General features: G+C 43.8%; 1 long non-coding RNA gene across 3 annotated transcripts in view; it reads right to left on the bottom strand.

Annotated features, from left to right (window-relative positions):
• LOC134294074 (uncharacterized) overlaps positions 1-19,014 on the bottom strand; it is a 52,188-nt gene extending 33,174 nt beyond the window's left edge. For all 3 annotated transcript variants that reach the window (XR_010001058.1, XR_010001057.1, XR_010001056.1), the window contains exon 1: positions 18,703-19,014. This is a non-coding gene — a long non-coding RNA (uncharacterized LOC134294074). The remainder of the gene's footprint in view (positions 1-18,702) is intronic.
• Between the last annotated feature and the right edge of the window lie 4,155 nt (positions 19,015-23,169).

The raw sequence follows: 23,169 nt of genomic DNA, 5'->3' as shown, positions 1-23,169 counted from the left end.
CATTACTACCTATTGAACTACTTTTTCTGTCAAACTTGTTGTATAATATGATGTTTTGGTGCTCAATTTGTTTATGTTGGATAAGTGAGACTCTACTGTACAAGCAAAAGACATATAAGAAGTGAAAAATAAGTTTAAAAACCAGTTCAAATTTAAAGCAATTTAACAGAGCACATTTTTTAAAAGGGGGGCATTGCTTTTTTGGTGCCGAACAACAAAAACCAAAGGAATATTCTGAACTTGCACAGTTGGGAAAAAAGGAACAATCAGAATATGCTATTCTGGGTGCTGGAATCTCATTTAAAACCTAATTAGGTCTGGGACAAAGCGAGAGTAGACTTGTCTTGGGATAAAGAGATTGATGCGTCTGCATGAAATATGTGATGTCTATTCGTTCCTCTTGACTACAAACGAAAAGAAAACACTTATTAAAGAAGTGGGATGTGTGTGTATGGGCAAAGACTCCATTTGGGTACAGCCATTCTTCCTGGCGTTGATGGGCTTCTCTGAGAAGGATAACAAAGAATGGCCTTTATCTATTGCTTTTATTGGGTAAGCCTAGGGGAAAAGACTGCTGTTTTTGAATGAGTCGCAATCAGTCTGTAAAAACACGAGGAATTGTCCGAAAGCTCTACAATAGGCAAGTTCTGGCTCTTGGTCAATGTAGAGGGGCCGGGCTGTGGCGCAGGCTGGTGAGCAGTCTGCTGCAATAAATCACTCTGACCAAGAGGTCATGAGTTCGAGGCCAGCCTGTAGCGGGGTGAGCACCCATCAATTAAAAAAAAAAAACACTGCTCATTGCTGAACCTAGCAACCCGAAAGATAGTTGCATCTATCAAGTAGGAAATAAGGTACCACTTATAAAAGTGGGGAGGCAAATTTAACTAATTTAAGATGTTGGAATGAGGAAGTGCCGTCACAGTGGATGATGAAGCAGCTGCTCCCCCTTGTGGCCAGAATCGAACATCCCCTCAGGAGAAGGTTAAATTGCCTCTGTGTCTGTCTCTGTCTCGGTTCTATGTGTATATGGGCATTGAATGTTTGCCCTATATGTATATAATGTGATCCGCCCTGAGTCCCCTTTGGGATGAGAAAGAAGGGCGGAATATAAATACTGTAAATAAATAAATAAATAGAGCCATTGGTCTAATGTCAAATGCTTCCCATTAGCATTTAGTCCAGACCTTTGAATGGACAATGTAGGAATGTATTTGCAGAGGAGAAATGACTCTGATTGCTAAAGCTTTTATGTTTGTCATCTCGAGAAATCCATCACTAGGATCGGAAAGGAGATAGACATAAAAGTTGACCTATACTTGGGAGAAACCTACACTGTGGACTTAATGCAGTTTGGCACCACTTTAGCTACTACGGCTCAATGTTATGGAATCTTGAGATTTGTAGTTTGGTACCACCAGCGCTTTTTGACCATGTGTCATAGATCTTGGCTTCCAGGCTCTTTACCCTTTAGGTTGCCCTCCTTTGAACACATTTCACCTTATCGATATTGTTCTTAAACCGGATTCAAGGTGAGTTCTGATCAAAGCAGAATAAAGTGTTCTATTCTCTCCAACAATCTAAACCAGTGGTTCCCAAACTTATTTGGCCTGCCACCCCCCTTTCCAGAAAAAATATGACTCAGTGCCCCCTGGAAAGGGGGGGCGTGGCTTAGAGGGGTGGGCGTGGCTCCTGCTCAAGGGGGCGGGGCTGAGAGTCTCCCCTAGTCTAAGATGCAGGGCTGGGAGGGGGAGGGGGAGGTGGGCGGGGGCCACAAATAGGCAGCCAGGACTGAGATGGGTGGAGTTACGAGCTCTGAGGCAGGGCTGAGCTTCTATCCCTGTCCTGCAGCGCCTGCCAGGACACAGGGGCGGGGCTAGAGGAGGGGGCGGGGCCTCTTGCCAAGTGCTTGACAGGGCTGAACCTCTATACTCCGCCCCCGTGTTCTAACAAGCGCCTCAGGTGAGGTAGACAGAGGCTCAGCCCTGTCTCGCACTCTTGGGAAGAGACCCCGCCTCCTTCCCTAGCTCCGCCCTTTAGTCCTAAAAGGCCTCTCACGAGAGGTATAGAGGCTCAGCCCTGTCTCAGATTCTTGGAAGGAGGCCCCGCCCCCTTCCTTAGCTCCGCCCTTTAGTCCTAAAAGGCCTCTCAGCAGAGGTATATGTCAGAGTTTTATATTATTTGGGTCATTTCTTAAGTGAAAATGAACAAGTGTTTGCAGGAATCATGTCCCATCTGTGTTTGACCAGCAGCAATTAAGACACCTGCTTTAGATTGAGGGCTATTAATAGAGTCTGAGTAAGTCTTATGTTAGTGTTGTGTGTTATAGTATTGTTGTTAAAGTGTTGTAAAGTGCAGTGTTGTAGTGTGTGCTGTGATGGTGGCAAAGATGTTATTGCTGCTGAAGAGCTGCTGAAGAGCTACTGCTGAAGAGCTACTGACAGTATGGAGGCTCAGCCCTGTCTCAGACTCTTGGAAGGAGACCCCGCCCCCTTCCCTAGCTCCGCCTTTTAGTCCTAAAAGGCCTCCCAGGAATGGTATAGAGGCTCAGCCCTGCCTCATACTCTTGAGAAGAGGCCCCGCCCCTGCCCCTAGCCCCGCCCTTTAGTCCTAAAAGGCCTCTCAGAAATGGTAGAGGCTCAGCCCTGTCTCAGGCTTTTAGAAGGAGGCCCCGCCCCCTTTCCTAGCTCCGCCCTTTAGTCCTAAAAGGCCTCTCAGGAGAGGTATAGAGGCTCAGCCCTGCCTCAGATTCTTGGAAGGAGGCCCCACCCCCTCCCCAGCCCCGCCCTTTAGTCCTAAAAGGCCTCTCAGGAGAGGTATAGAGGCTCAGCCCTGCCTCAGATTCTTGGAAGGAGGCCCCGCCCCCTTCCCTAGCTCCGCCCTTTAGTCCTAAAAGGCCTCTCAGGAGAGGTATAGAGGCTCAGCCCTGTCTCAGATTCTTGGAAGGAGGCCCCGCCCCCTTCCCTAGCTCCGCCCTCTGTTTCCCTACAAGCGCCTCAGGAGAAGTATAGATTCTCAGCCCTGTCTCGGGCTCTTGGGAAGAAGCCACGCCCCTCCCCTAGCCCCGCCCCTGTGTCCTAATAGGTGCCATCAACACCTCCCTGGATTGCTGCAGCACCCACCAGGGGGTGGTAGTGCCCACTTTGGGAATCATTCATCTAAACACTATTCTCTTATCGATGTAGCCTAGAGTCGTATTGGCATTTTAAGCTGCTGCATCACACTGTTGACTCACGTTCATCTTGTGGTCCACCACAACTTCTAGATCCCTTCCATATGAACTGTTATGAAGCCAAGGAAGAAAGAAGGGTGTCATATGACCCATCATATCCCTACTTTTCAGCTTTTCTCTCCCTTTTGTTAGATTTGACTCAACTCTCCAATTAGCGAAGGTCATTTTGGATTGTGTTCCAACATCCTCTGGATCAGAACTGTCATGGCGCCCTTCTTCCACATGGGGGCACTGGGCCCAGAACGGGACCATCGCCGACGGCATGGAGACGAGAAGGCTACTCAGTGTCAGGCAAGGAGAGACGGATCAATCGTCTGTCTAAGTGGGCAATCCTGATTGATTGAAACTTAAGACAGTTAAGACTTGCAATTAATTAGCAAATGATAAGAATTAGTAAACAGACCCATAAAGGGGCATTATTGGTTCCTCATCAACACCCTCCCACATGTGCTATTTGTCACAAACTGGGCAATGTCGCAAAAAAAAAGATATCCCTCTTTTTCTCTGTTGCTACAGAACCACTTCACTGAGTTTGGGTATCTTTTCTGTAGGATTACTTGTCTCAAAGCTTTCTTCTCCATCTCTCCTTTGCAGTCCACAAAGAAGCCATGCTAGATCCTGGCATCTCCAGGTTGAGTTGAAGAACACCTCTGGCCCAAAACCTACAATAGATCATCTTGAGCTCAAGATAAGCTCAGCAGAGTTATTTTCTCTCTGGAAACAACTCCCTTTTCTTATATGGATCCTTGAACTAGACACATCATCATGACGTGTTCTTGTCTATTTGGGATCTTAAGATCTATGAACGTTCTTGTACAGATGCTGAGGCAGGGAGGAATCCTTTTAATTATTATATATTTAACTATCCCACCATACAGTTGCCACCACAATGTAAAGATGTCTGGATGATGATTTTTATTAACCACTGCCACCAATTATGGAGATGTCAGGCAGAGGATAATTTATTCTCTTTTTTTATCCTTCCTATTTACTTCAGATGGTATCGTGACTTAGTTTGAATATGAGTGTGACAGAGACTTAGATGGTTTAAAGAACAAAAACAAGTTTATTTCATGTACAAAGCTTAGTGGATTCAATAATTTCTTCAAGGCACTTAAATAACTGTTACAAATAGATGTTGAGGTGTTCTAACTTCCAAATTACTTTCTTCTCTCAGAACCCAACTATAAACTGATCACTTGGATCTACTGGGATTACTTTCCCTATTTCACAGCCTCTACAAATAATCCTAAACAAGTCACCCAACTTGCTTAGTCTGGCTCTGTTAGAGGCCTGCCTCCCTGGTTCCCTAAACCTGAAAACCAGTGTCTTCCCTGTGACTAAAAATCACAGACTGAGCTGGGTTTTAAAACATTCCCTCCTTTTCTTTTCCAAACGGCGGTTGGCTCCGCCCCCATTGTTATGGTAACATGCCTCAGAATGCTGAGCTGGTTACCTTCCCCCATGTAGTGTCAACTCCAATACTTACCCATTTTAATCTTAGCCAAACATGACTTCTCAAACAAAATCAAACAAACATGTCATCCATAAATCAAAATAAAAACACACACTTCTTTACAGTTCTTCTTGAGAGAAGAACCTTTTGGTGGTTGATGATGGAAACATCTTTGATCATACATATCCACATCCATATTCACAGAAGCCAGTATGCACATTTTTGTTTAGCCACATATGACAAGATACTACTTTGGTGAAACACCAGTAATCCTTGGCAGAAAAGGTGAAAGATCTTCTAAAAATATATCCCCATCATTCCATAGCACTGAGCTAAGTAATGTCAAGCTGCATTCATTCTATAGTGTAGATGCACTCTTAGTCTTAAATGGGACCTTGCTCAGTTTCAGAGTTTCTTGCTCTCGACTGTGTATTGATTTAAAGCAGAGGTTCCCAAACTTATTTGCCACCCCCCTTTTCAGAAAAAAATATAAAGGAAAGAGGGGAAGGGAGGGATGAGAGAGGAAGAAGGAGAGAGGGAAGAAGGAAAAAAGGAGAAGAAGGAAGGAAGAGGAAGGGGATGGAGGAGGAAGGGAGGGCTGGGCTGTGGCGCAGCTGGCTAGTAACCAGCTGCAATAAATCACTACTGACTGAGAGGTCATGAGTTCAAAGCCCGGGTTGGGTTAAGCCCCCGACCATTAAATAGCCCAGCTTGCTGTTGACCTATGCAGCCCTGAAAGACAGTTGCATCTGTCAATTAGGGAAATTTAGGTACGCTTTATGCGGGAGGCTAATTTAATTAATTTACAACATCATAAAACTGCCAGCAAAACACCAGGAATGGAATGAGGAAGTACAGCCACTACTGGACAGTGAAGCAACAGCTCCCCCTGTGGCCGGAATCGTGAAGCTGGAAAAAAAATGTTAAAAATGTCTCTGTGTCTGTCTATATATGTTGTTTGTCTGTTGGCATTGAATGTTTGCCATATATGTGTTCCTTGTAATCCACCCTGAGTCCCCTTCGGGGTGAGAAGGGCGGAATATAAATACTGTAAATAAATAAATAAATTGCAAGCCTGAGTGCAGAGGACCATAAAAATAATAATTTGAGGAGACCTTTTGGATATAAATACTCCAAATTAATACATAGGAGGGAGTAATATATTCTGAAACTGAGTAAGAACCCATGAAAGACGGAGGGTTCATCTACGCTGTCGAGTGAATACAGTTTGACACCACTTTAACTCGATGCAATGGAATCCTGAAAATTGTAATTTGACTGAGGAAACTAAAGCCCTTGTAAAACTGCAAGAGCAATTATTCCATAGCATTGAGCTTTCTCCGTGAAAGTGGCATGGAACCGTATTCATTATACAGTGTAAAGCTGAAAGTTTAGAAAATTTGGTTTCTGGACTAACATCCCCAGAATCCACCCAAACTGGCCATGTTGGTTAGTTCTAATCCCTCCAAAGTAACTCTTATTCCAAATCCCAGACAATGGGCCTGAGTCGTGTGAAGAAAGGGATTATCTGTTGGAAATCAACTGCCAGCAGCATGTCACCAATTCTTGATGCGAGCTCCACAGGCCGCACATTCACACACACACACACACACACAGAGTGAGACATGTACCGCACCAAAATATTATTATATCTGGGGCGACCGACCGCTTTTAAATGAGATACAAATGTTATCTCCATGGTAATTACATTTTCTAGCTGCCCCCATCGCTGATTCCATTTCCACCACAGAATTGATTTGCCCACACATTCGGCCCAAAATAGACGCTCTCCTCATCAGTTGGGGAGCGGGGAGCCTTGGATAATTTCACGTTATTAGGATTCGGCTTCCGTTGCAATTGCAACCATCGCTGCCTTTGCTTTGGTGCGCCGGCTGAAGCCGCGCCATCTTCGTCCTTATCTCTTCAAGCCGTGCCTTAACTCCTCGTTGAAAACCGAGCTAATATTGGATGCTTCTACACTGCAGAATTAACACAATTTGACACTATGCTATTTATTTATTTATTTATTTATTTATTTATTTATTTACAGTATTTATATTCTGCCCTTCTTTCTCACCCCGAAGGGGACTCAGGGCGGATCATATTATATACATATAGGGCAAACATTCAATGCCCATATACACATACAACCGAGACAGAGACAGACGCAGAGGCAATTTAACCTTCTCCTGATGGGATGTTCGATTCTGGCCACAGGGGGGAGCAGCTGCCTCATCATCCACTATGACGGCACTTCCTCATTCCAACGTTGTAAATTAGTTAAATTTGGAAACATAGGGACTGTAGTTTAAGAATGCCTGTATCCTTCTCTGCCAAAGAGTGCTGCTGCCTTGTCAAACTACAGTTGCCAGGATTCCCTAGCTTTGAGGGAGTTGAAGTTGTGTCAAACTGCTTTCATTCTACAGTCTAGATCAGTGATTCCCAAAGTGGGCACTACCGCCCCCTGGTGGGCACTGCAGTGATCCAGGGGGGCGGTGATGGAACCTATTAGGACATGGAGGTGGGGCCAGTGGAGGAGCGGGGCCTCTTCCCAAGTACCCGAGACAGGGCTGAGAATCTATACCTCTCCTGAGGTGCTTGTTGAGACACAGAGGGCGGAGCTAGGGAAGGGGGCGGGGCCTCCTTTCAAGAGTGAGACAGGGCTGAGCCTCTATACCTCTCTTGAGAGGCCTTTTAGGACTAAAGGGTGGGGCTAGGAGCAGGGGCAGGGCCTCTTCCCAAGAGCCTCAGGTTAGTTTCACCTTGCTGAACACACCAGGCTGTATAAAGGTTGAAGTCTTTTGTGGTTTATTAGGAAACAGGAAATAAGCAGTTCTTAAAAAGCAAAAGTAAAGGTCCAAAAGATTGTTGCAAAATCAAGGCTATAAAGAATAATCCAAGAAAGCATTAGGCATAAAACAAGGTTCCACTAATACATGACAAAGTCCCATGAACTTGAACACACAAAGCTGCAAGATAATCCGAGAAAGCAAGAGTTACTTCTATACTCAAATGAGACGTTGCTTTTGACAAAGGTTTCTCTCTCAGCACACCCTTTAATATTCTCTGCATAGCATGAATGCATTTCTTTGGCCTCTGACCTTTTTCTTGTTTGCTATTCTAACACTCCTGCGAACCCGGCCAGCTCGATCCAGAGATTCCGTTTCATCAAGGCCAGACAGCTCGTTAGCAGCAGCCTCTGTCTGCACATTATCTAACCGGGAGCTGTCCTCCCTTTGCACCTGGCTAGCTTCAGTATCATCTCCAGTATCGTCAACACCATTCACTGCAGTGGGAATGCCTCCCTGCTCCTCATCTCTCACAGCAGGGACACTCTGAACTTGAATCCCATAATTCCCATCAGAGTCATCTTGAACCTGAATCCCATCATCTTGAACATCTGGAACCTGAATCCCACAATCCCCATCAGAGTCACTCTGAGAATCCAGCTGAGTCACAACAGTTAGGTCTTACTTTCGGGAGAGGACTTATATTTAGCCATTCAGCAAACCCTCTACCAGGTCTTATTATCAGACGATGTCTTATTTTCGGGAAAACAGGGTACCTCCAGCCTGGTCACGTTGGGCACTGGGTGCTTCAGAGGCCCCTTTACCAGAGAAAGTGAGCAAGGAAAACTTTCATCTGTCTTTCGTCTCCGGAATCATCCACGGCCAGCAGCTTCAAGAACAACCAGTTGCCTTCAAACTTTAAGTATGGACTTTGTTGTGATGAAATCAAGGTAGTGCCTGAGTGAAGATTGGCCCAAGACAAATTAATAAATTGTGATTGTTTCTTGAAAGCAATAGCGTGGACATTTATTCTGTGGTGTTTCTTGCTCAAACTGGAAGACAATCCAACATCTCCCAAGCTGATAGAAAGCCGGGATATGTTTTCCCCTGACGTTAAGTCCAGTCATGTCCAACTTTGTGGGTTGGTGTTCATCTTCATTTCTAAGCCGAAGAGCCGGTGTTGTCCATAGACACCTCCAATGTCATGTGGCCAGCATGACTGCATGGAGTGCCGTTACCTTCCCGTCGGAGTGGTACCTACTGATCAACTCACATTTGCATGTTTTCAAACTGCTAGGTTGGCAGAAGGTAGGGCTAATAGCAGGAGCTCACTCCACTCCCTGGATTCAAACCGCCAGCCTTTCAGTCAACATGTTCAGCAGCTCAGGGGTTTAATCCGCTGCGCCACCAGGGGCTCCCAGGGCCACTTACAACAGAGAAAACACAATATAAAATATAAACACATGACCACATCGCAACATTAAATCAAAACAACAATAACAACCAATCTTGCATGTCATCAAAAGTCTAGGAAGCACTGGTTTAATTTGCAGGATAATTTATTCATTATTAATGAATCAATTCATAATTCATGTCTTCCCCACCCACCAGTAGCAAAGGATGCGAAAAATAGTATGCTTGCTTTAATAAACACCTTCCCACTTGGAAGTACAGTAGAGTCTCACTTATCCAACATAAATGGGCCAGCAGAACGTTGGATAAGCGGATATGTTGGATAATAAGGAGAGATTAAGGAAAAGCCTATTAAACATTAAATTAGGTTATGATTTTACAAATTAAGCACCAAAACATCATGTTATACAACAAATTTGACAGAAAAAGTAGTTCAATACACAGTAATGCTATGTAGTAATTACTGTATTTATGAATTTAGCACCAAAATATCATGATGTATTAAAAAACAATACAAAAAAGCATTGGATAATCCAGAATGTTGGATAAGTGAGTGTTGGATAAGTGAGACTCTACTGTACTTCCTTTGCCATATGTTGTAATGAGGACCAGCTCATCCCAGGACTGGTTTCCAAAAACAAGTTAAAACCTTCCCTTAGTATCCTATTATAATTTGCCCTCGCTGCTTAAGAGTTAAATTTTAATGAATCCATCCAGCAACTAGAGTTTGTTCCAGATCGAGAAACAATACACTCTGGTAGATAAGACTGCCTTGGGGAAATTCCAGGTTAGGAGAAAATCTAGAGTTCCTGGAAGCAATCTAAATTCAGGTAAAATCTGGATTATGTTGACATTTACCAGTCTGTTTTATGATGTGCAAGAGCCTAGAGTCAAACCTGTTCGCAAATGTGGCAAAAACTGATCAAATCCAGATTCCCATCCTTTATAGGAAAAGGTCATTAGCAGTAAATGTCAACAAACAACACTTTTATGGCATTTACCATATATATGTATCTATATATGTATAAAAGAGTGATGGCATCAGGGCAGCGGACAAAACAACAAAACTACAGGCCCCCCAACCTCAAAATTTGACAACACAACCCATCATTCACGGCTCTAGGTTGATACAACAAAAAGAAAAGAAAAATAAAGTCCTAATTACAGGGAAAGGAATAACAGTTTTTATCCAATTGCTGCCAGTTTGAAGGCTAAGCTCCGCCCACTTGGTCTCCTAGCAACCTACTCAGCCCAGGGGACAGGCACAGTTAGGCCTCACTTAGGCCTCTTCCACAGATTATCAGATTTTAACTGGATTATATGGCAGTGTAGACTCAAGGCCCTTCCACACAGCTATATAACCCATTTAGAATCTTATATTATCTGCTTTGAACTGGATTATCTTGACTCCACACTGCCATATAATCCACTTCAGTGTGCATACTAAACATAAATACAACCATACAACAGACATTCAATACCACCACTACCTCAACAATTTCTCACCAACACCACCAGACAATGCCACAGCAACGCGTGGCTGGGCACAGCTAGTATATATATATATATATATATATATATATATATATATATGATCCAATTTTGCAGCTATGCTTTTCTTTTCCGGCTTCTACCATACAGTTTTGATAGCGAATGGCAATGGCATTGTCCCCAAGAGATGTAGACGGGAAAATATAGTCCTATTTCAAGAAATCTGCCCTGGTCATTGAGTTTCCTTGTATATTTTCTCAGATGAAAGCAATCTGGCCAGTGTTAAGAGCAAATCAGAATCCAGCGCTTGATGGATCAAAGCCGGTAATCAAATGAAACCTTCTACTGACTTTTGTTTACAAGCCTGCAGCTGGGCTGCCGGGGCGAAAATGCGAGATTTCATTTCCTTTGCTTCCGCGGGCAAATGGAGATAAGAGCTTTGGGGCTTTCATTTCCCTTTATTATCAGAGAGAAATAATCTGTGTACTTGCTGAATGATTTCTAAATTGCATTTTGGACACTGATGGTCAGAAAAAAGGGTGGAGGGGAGAATAGAAAACGGGTGTCGCTTCCAGAAGCTGTTTGCAGCTCATTCTCAAGGGTGGTTTTGTCCAAATGAGCTAAAACTGGGTCCAAATAATGCAAGTTTTGGGGCAATATTTGTGGCCATGTCAAGAAGTGTTCCTTTCAAAGATTTTTTTTTAACAATGACAGCACAAAAACCATTGGTACCTTGTGGGAAAGCATGCTGTCACTCCTTCCCTCCTTACTTTGTTTGCATTCATGAAGATCTCACAGACACTCTGATTGACTATGCCATCGGCAAACTTCTCACCATCATTGATTGGTTGGGACTTTATCACCATCAACCTCTTTTGTCTTTATATGTTGTCCATCATCTTCTCATCTCCATATATATTCGATCGGTTGTCCTACTCTCAATTGGTACCCTCTCCTCTATCTTTCTTATCATGTCTACCATTACTGTCCTCCATAACTTTCCATCTGGAGATAGGGCTGGGCCTCTATACCTCTCCTGAGGTTCTTGTTGTGACACAGAGGGCGTTGCTAGGGAACGAGATGGGGCCTCCTTCCAAGGGTCTGAGACAGGGTTGAGCCTCTATGCCTCTCCTGAGGCTCTTGTTGGGACACAGAGGGTGGAGCTAGAGAAGGGGGTGGTGCCTCCTTCCAAGAGCCTGAGACAGGGCTGAGCCTCTATGCCTCTCCTGAAGCTCTTGTTGTAACACAGAGGGCGGAGCTAGAGAAGGGGGTGGTGCCTCCTTCCAAGAGCCTGAGACAGGGCTGAGCCTCTATACCTCTCCTGGGGCTCTTGTTGGGACACAGAGGGTGGAGCTAGGGAACGAGACGGGGCCTCCTTCCAAGAGCCTGAGACAGGGCTGAGCCTCTATACCTCTCCTGGGGCTCTTGTTGGGACACAGAGGGTGGAGCTAGGGAACGAGACGGGGCCTCCTTCCAAGAGCCTGAGACAGGGCTGAGCCTCTATACCTCTCCTGGGGCTCTTGTTGGGACACAGAGGGTGGAGCTAGGGAACGAGACGGGGCCTCCTTCCAAGAGCCTGAGACAGGGCTGAGCCTCTATGCCTCTCCTGAGAGGCCTTTTAGGACTAAAGGGCAGGGCTAGGTGTGGGGGTGGGGCCTCTTCCCAAGAGTGCAAGACAGGACTGAGCCTCTATACCTCTCCTGAGGCGCTTGTTAGAAAAAATATTACTCAGTGCCCCCTGCAAAGGGGGGCGTGGCTTAGAGGGGTGGGTGTGGCTCCTGCCCAAGAAGGCGGGGCTGAGCCTCTCCCCTAGTCCAAGATGCAGGGCTAGGAGGTGGGTGGGGCTACAAATGGGCAGCCAGGACTCAAATGGGTGGAGTTATGAGCTCTGAGGTAGGGCTGAGCTTCTATCCCTGTCCTGCAGCGCCTACCAGGACACAAGGGGCGGGGCTAGAGGAGAGGCGGGGCCTCTTCCCAAGTGTCTGACGGGGCTGAACCTCTATACCCCGCCCCCGTGTTCTAACAAGCACCTCAGGGGAGGTATACAGAGGCTCAGCGCTGTCTCGCGCTTTTTGGAAGAAGCCCCGCCCCCTCCCCTAGCCCTGCCCTTTAGTCCTAACAGGCACCTCAGGAGACGTATAGAGGCTCAGCCCTGTCTCAGACTCTTGGAAGGAGGCCCTGCCCCCTTCCCTAGCTCCGCCCTCTGTGTCCTAACAGGCACCTCAGGAGAGGTATAGATTCTCAGCCCTGTCTCAGGCTCTTCGGAAGAGGCCCCGCCCCCACCCCAGCCCCGCCCTTTAGTCCTAAAAGGCCTCTCAGGAGAAATATAGAGGCTCAGCCCTGTTTCGGGCTCTTGAAAGGAGGCCCCGCCCCCACCCCTAGCCCCGCCCTTTAGTCCTAAAAGGCCTCTCAGGAGAGATATAGAGGCTCAGCCCTGTCTCAAACTCTTGGAAGGAGGTCCCGCCCCCTTCCCTAGTTCCGCCTTCTGTGTCCTAACAGGCACCTCAGGAGAGGTATAGATTCTCAGCCCTGTCTCAGGCTCTTCGGAAGAGGCCCCGCCCCCACCCCAGCCCCGCCCTTTAGTCCTAAAAGGCCTCTCAGGAGAAATATAGAGGCTCAGCCCTGTTTCGGGCTCTTGAAAGGAGGCCCCGCCCCCACCCCTAGCCCCGCCCTTTAGTCCTAAAAGGCCTCTCAGGAGAGATATAGAGGCTCAGCCCTGTCTCAAACTCTTGGAAGGAGGTCCCGCCCCCTTCCCTAGTTCCGCCTTCTGTGTCCTAACAGGCACCTCAGGAAAGGTATAGATTCTCAGCCCTGTCTCGGGATCTTGGGAAGAGGCCCCGCCCCTCCCCTGGCCCCGCCCTTGTCTCCTAATAGGTGCCATCACCGCCCCCCTGGACCGCTGCAGTGCCCACTTTGGGAATCACTGATTTAAACTCTGATTTCAGACCAAGAGATCTTGTTGTTTGCTACAGCCGTCTGGATGAGCATAAGCCGAGTGCCACTTCCATTTTTCAACAAGAAAGAGCACAATGGAATCTACCGCTTGGCCCGCAGACTTTGGCATCGATAATACGCTTCCGCCCGCCCTGCAGTTGTTTATTCCCCGGCTATGAAATGATTTCAGATGCGCCGAAGCTCTTCCCCCTCCGAACCGAGGCGGCTATTGATTATACTTGTGCACACGCTGCAAAGAGCATATGCAAATCCAAATTGTTCCCGCTTTGAAGAGCTCGTTATTTCAAATATTGTCTGACTTTGATATATGCTCGAATTTCGGAGATAGAAGAATGTTTCCCATTGATTGAACTTGAGCTTTTTATCTTCCCTTGCCGGCCAAATAATGAGGAGAATAACTTGGCGCATTAACCCTGCTGTAACCTCGCATGTCCCTTTGCAAGGATTGATAGCTCGAGAAAAAGAGAGAGAGAGAGAGAAGGGGGCGAGTGGGGAGCAAGGGCTTACGTTAGCAATGGACTTCGAAGCAGGGCAAGGGAATGTCAAACACTTGTACGCCATGCTCGGATGAGAGAAAACAGTCAATTATTTGAAGGAGTTTTTGATCGATTATATCTGCATAGTTTTGTACAATTCTCTTGTACAATAGAAAACAACACTGCAGTGACCAAGGGCTCATAATATCATAGCAAGAGAAAAGGGGGAATGTGAATTCACTAGTTTTATTTTAGCATGAGTTTTTGTGGATATAGGTAAAGGTTTCCCATGACGTTAAGTCCAGTCATGTCTGACTCTGGGGGTTGGGACTCATCTCCATTTCTAAGCCAAAGAGCCAGTGTTGTCCGTAGACACCTCCAAGGTCATGTGGCCAGCATGACTGCATAGAGAGCCGTTACCTTCCTGCAGGAGCGGTACCTATTGATCTACTCACATTTGCATGTTTACGAACTGCTAGGTTGGCAGAAGCTGGAGCTAACAACAGGTGCTCACTCTGCTCCCGGGCTTTGAACCTCGGACCTTTCAGTCTGCAAGTTCAGCAGCTCAGTGCTTTAACACACTTCACCTTTGTGGATATAGGGCCCCTTTAATGCTAACATGGCTACTTCCTTAAAAACTACTACCGTGTTTCCCCGAAAATAACACAGTGTCTTATATTAATTTTTGCTCCCAAAGATGCTCTAGGTCTTATTTTCAGGGGATGTCTTATTTTTCCATGAAGAAGAATTCACATTTATTCTTGAACAAAAAAATGAACATTTATTATATACTGTGCAGTAGTTGTCATCATAAACCAGCATAACCAGACAAACTGCGAATCCTATCAAGAATTTCTTTTTACTACCAATATTTCAATGTACAACACTTTATGGTACATACATTTACTGATCCTGCATGCTCTGGTGTTCTGTTCGGCGGGCATGCTTCCAAACAAAAACTTTGCTAGGTCTTACTTTCAGGGGAGGCCTTATATTTAGCAATTTAGCAAAACCTCTACTAGGCCTTATTTTCTGGGGATGTCTTATTTTAGGGGAAACAGGGTATCCAAGCAAGAGGGAAACCAATCTGATCCCATCCATCAGCCAGAAAGGACTTACTCCTCTGCAGCTTTCTAGCCTCTTCCTTCAACATTCCTTTTTCCTTTTGCATCATACTTGTAAATATATAGAAAGCAGGTCATTTTTGTTTTCCAGATCCTGCAGAAAGCCCTCAAACACATGACATTCAAAGCAACCCAGAACACCGCACTACTTTCATACCTCCATTTTCTTCTGAAGTCCTTGTCAAAATGGCAACAGAACATGATGCAACAGCAAATAATAATAATAATAATAATAATAATAATAATAATAATAATTTGGAAAATGAGCACGCAAAGATACTGTGGGACTGTGCGAATCCAGACTGACAAAGTTCTGGAACACAACACACCAGACATCACAGTTGTGGAAAAGAAAAAGGTTCGGATCATTGATGTCGCCATCCCAGGTGACAGTCGCATTGACGAAAAACAACAGGAAAAACTCGGCCGCTATCAGGACCTCAAGACTGAACTGCAAAGACTCTGGCAGAAACCAGTGCAGGTGGTCCCAGTGGTGATGGGCACACTGGGTGCCGTGCCAAAAGATCTCAGCCGGCATTTGGAAACAATAGACATTGACAAAATTACGATCTGCCAACTGCAAAAGGCCACCCTACTGGGATCTGCGCGCATCATCCGAAAATACATCACACAGTCCTAGACACTTGGGAAGTGTTCGACTTGTGGTTTTGTGATACGAAATCCAGCATACCTATCTTGTTTGCTGTGTCATAATAAAATAATAATAATTAATAATAATTTGTGGCTCACAAATGGAACTTCGAAAAAGGAGATGGAGGGCCTGATTCTGGCAGCCCAAGAACAAGCCATTTGAACCAATGCCATCAAAGCCAAAATTGAAAAACAGCACCACATACCAATGCTAAGAAGCCACCTACATCATCCGGAGAGGACTCCATCATCTGGAAAAACCCAAAGGATGGGGTTGGGACCCCTGTGTTTATCCTTGGGTGCCAAAATTCCCCACCCAATATTTCAAAGACACTTTCCACTGACCTTATTTAGTCCAAAGATCCACCCATCCATGAGGTCCTGACATTTACCGTCACTCCTTATATGCATAAACTACTGTATATACTCGAGTATAAGCCTAGTTTTTCAGCCCTTTTTTTAAGACTGAAAAAGCCCCCCTCGGCTTATACTCGGGTGACGGTCCTGGTTGGCTTATATTTGGATCAGCTTATACTCGAGAATATAAGGTACATTATTATTTTTCTCTATTATTATTGGTATTATTACATTTATTATTTTTCTCTATTATTGTTGCTACTATTACATTTATTTCACTCTATTTTATTATTATTAATAATACATGTATTATTTCACTCAGATCTTCTTCTTCTTCTTATTATTATTATTATTATTATTATTGCATTTATTATTTTACTCTATTATTTCTTGCATTATTTTCCTTTATTTATTATTATTAATATTACATGTATTATTTTACTCTATTATTATTAAAAGGATACATAAGCACATTTACATTGAAGAAGATGAGAATAGTGATTGGATCAGAGTTGGACAGTCTTATCTTAAATTTGAGCTTTATGTAAAAATTCAAAAACATTGAACCTACTGATGCCTCAATTAATGTAATTTTATTGGTATCTATTTTTATTTCTGAAATTTACCAGCCTCAGCTTATACTTGAGTCAATGTTTTCCCAGTTTTCTTGTGATAAAATTAGATGCCTCGGCTTATATTCAGGCCGGCTTATACTCGAGTATATACGGTATATGTTATGTGAACATCTAGGTACAGAAATACATGAAGAAGAGAGGATTAGAGTAATCGGATGTCAGTTTCTTAACTGTTCACAGCCTACAATTACGTCTGAGTTGCCTTGGTTTCAACCACCTCTTTTCTGGAGAAATTGGCTTTTAAGATGCATTAATTTAATGTTCACATTTTACAAATGGCAAGTAATCACTACTCAGAGATCACACTGGGTAAGGCTGGAGCCAAGGAGGCATGGACTCCTATCTTATGGGGCTAAATGGACATGGTTGTTATTCATCATCTTTTCTCATCAGTCCCCAAGCCAGGCAATGACTTCATGTATTCACCAACGTCGAGAGCAAGGCTCCTTCAGCCACAAGTGCTGCTTCTCCTCCGGTTCCCAGAATTTCATGTTATGGCAGCCAATCGCTCTTCCTGATTGGACTTTGATTATGATTGAGCAGAGAACACAAGCCGCAGGAGATGGGAAATGGCCAGCCAGCCAGATCTGTGAAATACTGGCCAAAAATTGCTCCTCAGGAATAAGGCAGGGAGGAAAATTGCATTCGGAGTTTTGTTATTCTCATATGAGCTTCTGAGGGAGGAAAAGGATTGAGAATATCTACAAAAGGGGCTAACCTTGAGGGGCTTTGTGTAGATTCTATGATACTAAGAATTTCTGGAAAGGAGAGGAAAAATGGTAAAGAGTCAGGATCAGAAATTCTCATTTGAACATCCATCCAAATGAGAATTTCTGGTCTTGATTCCTCACCATTTTAATAGAATGGAGCTAGCCTTGGTCCTGAAAATTCCCTGCTTGCCCTCCACTTGGTTATTGAAATGATCTTCTAGATTACACTTCGATTGTAGAATGGCAATATACATACAGTAGAGTCTCACTTATCCAACACTCATTTATCCAACATTCTGGATTATCCAACGCATTTTTGTAGTCAATGTTTTCAATACATCGTGATATTTTGGTGCTAAATTCGTAAATACAGTAATTACTACGTAGCATTAATGTGTAATGAACTATTTTTTCTGTCAAATTTGTTGTATAACATGATATTTTGGTGCTTAATTTGTAAAATCATAACCTAATTTGATGTTTAATAGGCTTTTCCTTAATGCCTCCTTATTATCCAACATATTCGCTTATCCAACATTCTGCCGATCCGTTTATGTTGGATAAGTGAGACTCTACTGTACAAGTGTAGATATAGATAGAGATATAGGCTAAGCTCCGCCCACTTGGTCTCCTAGCAACCCACTCAGCCCAGGGGACAGGCAGAGTTAGGCCTCACTTAGGCCTCTTCCACACTGCCTATAAAATACAAATTATCTGAATTTAACTGAATTATATAGCAGTGTAGACTCAAGGCCCTTCCACACAGCTATATAACCCATTTATAATGGACTTAATGTCAGGGGAAAACGTTTACCCTTTACCTTCACTACCACCAATTCCTCAATACTTTATTTCCCATACCACCAGACTTCGCCACTGCAACGTGTGGCCGGGCACAGCTAGTGTTGGATAAGTGAGACTCTACTGTATATACGGGAAATGAATTAAAGGAATAACAAATGTTGCCTTTTCACAGCACCCCAGATCCACTTGCCAAATCACTTGGGACAGCTCCAGAAAGGCAGATCTGCACATCCCCTTTGTATCGTTAATAGAGTTTCTGTATCATATCATTTTTCCATCTCTCCAGAAAAAAAAATCAACTTAAGGGAATGATAGAGAGAAGGAGGGGGGGGAACTCCCCCTCGAAATCTGTTACGAGGAGGACGAGAAGCAGGGAAATCCCTTTCATGACTAATCAGAATTTCTCCTTCAAGAGGGAGGAGATGCAATCATGGAATCCACCCAAGAGAAGCGGAAAAAGGCAAAGAAGGAAATAAAGGATCTGGTCTGGCTTCAAGGTGAGTGTTTTGCATTGTCGGCACAAAGCCTTGATAATGGGTTGCAAGGAAAGAGAACAACATCTTATCCACCCAAGACATGCACACACAAGCAGAAACAGAGAACTTTGCTCACCCAAGTGGCACTCAAAGACAAGCTCAGGCTTCCGTGGTGTCTCTGGCTCAGGTTAGGGGTCTGGACGGACCCATGCGCCGTGGATGTGAGAATGGGGATTCCCTTCCCCACCGCCTCCATCTCATTCCTATTCCAGACCCTCCTGCCTTTGTACTGTCGTGCTTTGGTGCTATTTCAGGGTGCACATCAATCTCGCCCCCTCTCGCCCTGGTTCATTGGCATTCGACAAGATTTTGAGGGAAACCTTGGGATGCCGGATGAGGGGGGACCTCCTTGGATACGGATGCGAGTCACGGTGTTGCCATGGCAACAGTGCATCTGTGCATCGACCGATGCCGATGATGCCGACGCACAATGTAAAGCAGGGGTCCCCAAACTAAGGCCCGGGGGGCCGGATGCGGCCCTCCGAGGTCGTTTACCTGGCCCCCGCCCTCAGTTTTATAATATATTGTATATACATATAATATTGATAATAATATTATAATGTAATACAATATACCACTAATAATAATCTATATATATAAAAGAGTAATGGTGTCTGTTCCTCCCACTAAACAACAAAAGTACAAGCCCCAGAACCTAGAAATTTGGCAACACAACCCACCATCCTTGCCCCTAGGTTCCGACCACAAAAAGAAAAGAAAAATAAAGTCCTAATTAGAGGGAGAGAAATAATTGTTTTTATCCAATTGCTGCCAGTTAGAAGGCTAAGCTCCGCCCACTTGGTCTCCTAGCAACCCACTCAGCCCAGTGTTAATAAAAGAATAAAAAATAAAATAAATACAAATAAAACAATAAAAAATAATAAAAACACTAAAATAATTAAAAACACTAAAAAATTAATACAATAAAATATTATAATAACATCATAACTAAAAATAATACAACAAAAAATAAAATATAATAAATTAAAAATACAAATAATGTCAAATAAAAATTCCACAACAATTTTTAACCAATACCACCACCACTTTGCCACAGCAACGCGTGGCCGGGCACAGCTAGTACCATATAATAATATTAATTATATATTCTATATCTATATATATAAAAGAGTGATGGCATCACGGCGACCCACAAAACAACAAAACTACAGGCCCCCCAACCTCGAAATTTGACGACACAACCCACCATCCATGGCTCTAGGTTGATACAACAAAAAGAAAAGAAAAATAAAGTCCTAATTAGAGAGAGAGGAATAATTGCTTTTATCCAATTGCTGCCAGTCAGAAGGCTAAGCTCCTCCAACTTGGTCTCCTAGCAACCCAATAAAAATAATAAAAAACACTAAAAAAATACAATAAAATACCATAACAAAAAATAACTAAAAATATACAAGAAAATAATAAAATATAATAAATAAAAATATAACTTACAATAAAATTAATTTAAAAATACAAATAACATCAAATAAAAATTACACAACAATTTTTCACCAATACCACCACCACTTTGCCACAGCAACGCGTGGCCGGGCACAGCTCGTTACATATAATAGTACTAATAATATTACAGTATAGTACAATATAGTAATATATAATGCTTATATTGTGCTATGCTAATAATATAATATACTAGCTGTATACAATTAATTGTATTAATTTTTTTAGTGTTTTTAATTATTTTTATTGTATTATTTGTATTTATTTTATTTTTTATTCTTTTATTAGCACTGGGCTGAGTGGGTTGCTAGGAGACCAAGTGGGCGGAGCTTAGCCTTCTAAGTGCCAGCAATTGGATAAAAACAATTATTGCTCTCCCTCTAAGTAGGACTTTATTTTTCTTTTCTTTTTGTTGTATCAACCTAAAGCCGTGAATGATGGGTTGTGTTGTCAAATTTCGAGGTTGGGGGGCCTGTAGTTTTGTTGTTTTGTGGGTCGCCGTGATGCCATCACTCATTTATATATATAGATTGTATGTACATATAATTTGTAAGCCCCTCTGAGTCCCCTTTGGGGTGAGAAGGGTGTGATACAAATGTAGTAAATAAATGCAGTAAATAAATAAGAAATACATTTTAGACTTAGGCTCACCCAAAGTCTGAAATGACTTGAAGGCACACAACAACAACAACAACAACAACAATCCTAATTAACTTGACTATCTCATTGGCCAGAAGCAGGAGAACACTTCCCATTGAAATCCTGATAAATGTATGTTGGTTAAAATTGTTTTTATTTTTAAATATTGTATTGTTCTTTCATTGTTCTTGTTGTTGTTGTTGTTGTTGTTTTTGCACTACAAATAAGACATGTGCAGTGTGCATCGGAATTTGTTTGTATTTTTTTTTCAAATGATAATCCGGCCCCTCAACAGTCTGAAGGATTGTGGACCGGCCCTCTGCTTTAAAATTTTGGGGACCCCTGATGTAAAGGAATGGGAAATGCCAGCGTGCATTATCCTGGCTGCGACATTCACTGTGAGTTCCCTCTGACCATGTCTGAGCCCCCACTTGGGAGTTATCTTTGTTTTGCACCACCAGAATGAATTTATTTCTGGGTGCAGAAAAAAAAAATGGTGCTTCTGGGGCTTATGTGCCGTCGGGTGTTTTCTGCCGTTCTTATCACTCCTGCATCCAAAAGCCCTGCCAGGGAGGAGAGATGGCAGAGGGTTTGTTTTGCAACTTTTCCCGTCACAGGTTCCACGCACAGTACACCATGTCACTTTGAAATCTGCAAAAAAATAAAGGAAGCTCTTTCCCTTTGAAGGTTGAGTTCAAGTTCAGAAAAGTCCTTCAAGGCGTAGGTGGGGCAAAATATATCAACATATTGTCGTAGAAAGCTCTTAATTAAGAATGAGGACGGGCCTTTCCACTAGTTTGAAGGGAAGCAAGATGTACAAAACAACTGAGCTGATGGTCTTATAATTGCCATCCGGGATTCCCGGTGAGACCCAGGCCATCAGCCAGACAGGACATCGGACAAAGAGACTATGATTATCATAGTCTCTGCATTAATAACAATGTTATTAATGCAGAGACTATGATAATCATAGTTATTATCATTTGAAAAAAAAATACAAACAAATTCCGATGCACACTGCACATGTCTTATTTGTAGTGCAAAAACAACAACAACAACAACAACAACAAGAACAATGAAAGAACAATACAATATTTAAAAGTAAAAACAATTTTAACCAACATACATTTATCAGGATTTCAATGGGAAGTGTTCTCCTGCTTCTGGCCAATGAGATAGTCAAGTTAATTAGGATTGTTGTTGTTGTTGTTGTTGTTGTTGTTGTGTGCCTTCAAGTCATTTCAGACTTTGGGTGAGCCTAAGTCTAAAATGTATTTATTATTTATTTACTGCATTTATTTACTACATTTGTATCACACCCTTCTCACCCCAAAGGGGACTCAGAGGGGCTTACAAATTATATGTACATACAATCTATATATATAAATGAGTGATGGCATCACGGCGACCCACAAAACAACAAAACTACAGGCCCCCCAACCTCAAAATTTGACAACACAACCCATCATTCACGGCTTTAGGTTGATACAATGTTATTAATGGGTCTGTATCTATTGTTCTGTTTGTATGATTGCATTTTTGGGCATTACATTTTGCCAATTTTTGTAAGCCGCCCTGAGCCCCCTCGGGTGAGAAGGGTGGGATATAAATGTTGTAAATAAATAAATAGAATCCCAATAGACATCTTGGGACCTAGAATCATAGAATCGTAGAGTTGGAAGAGACCTCACGGGCCATCCAGTTCAACCCCCTGCGAGAAGCAGGAAAATCTCATTCAAAGCAGGAGTGGTCTGACCAAGGCGGAATAGAGGGGTAGCATGACTTCCCTGGATCTAGACCAGTGGTTCCCAAACTTATTTGGCCTGCCGCCCCCTTTCCAGAAAAAATAGGACTCAGCGCCCCCTGGAGGAGCCCCCAGATGGCGTAGTGGGCGAAGTGACTTGAAGGTTGGGTTGCTGACCTGGAAGCTGCCAGGTTCGAATCCCACCTGGGGAGAGTGTGGATGAGCTCCCTCTATCAGCTCCAGCTCCATGCGGGGACACGAGAGAAGCCTCCCACAAGGATGGTAAAAACATCAAAACATCCGGGCAATGTCCCCTGGGCAACGTCCTTGCAGACGGCCAATTCTCTCACTCCAGAAGCAACTCCGGTTGCTCCTGACACGAAAAAAAAGCGCCCCCTGGAAAGGGGCGTGGCTTAGAGGGGTGGGAGTGGCTCCTACTCAAGAGGGTGGGGCTGAGCCTCTCCCCAGTCCAAGATGCAGGGCTGCGAGGGGAGGTGGGCGGGGCCACAAATGGGTTGCCAGGACTGGGATGGGCAGAATTACGAGCTCTGAGGCAGGGCTGAGCTTCTATCTTTGTTCTGGACACAGGGGGCGGGGCTAGAGGAGGGGGCGGGGCCTCTTCCCAAGTGCCTGACAGGGCTGAACCTCTATACCTCACCCCTGTGTTCTAACAAGCACCTCGGGAGGTATACAGAGGCTCTT

Source organism: Anolis carolinensis, unplaced genomic scaffold (genome assembly GCF_035594765.1).
Source record: "Anolis carolinensis isolate JA03-04 unplaced genomic scaffold, rAnoCar3.1.pri scaffold_12, whole genome shotgun sequence".
NCBI lineage: Eukaryota > Metazoa > Chordata > Lepidosauria > Squamata > Dactyloidae > Anolis > Anolis carolinensis.
The sequence above is the reverse complement of the archived record's forward strand: the minus strand, read 5'-3'. Positions and strand labels throughout refer to the sequence as shown.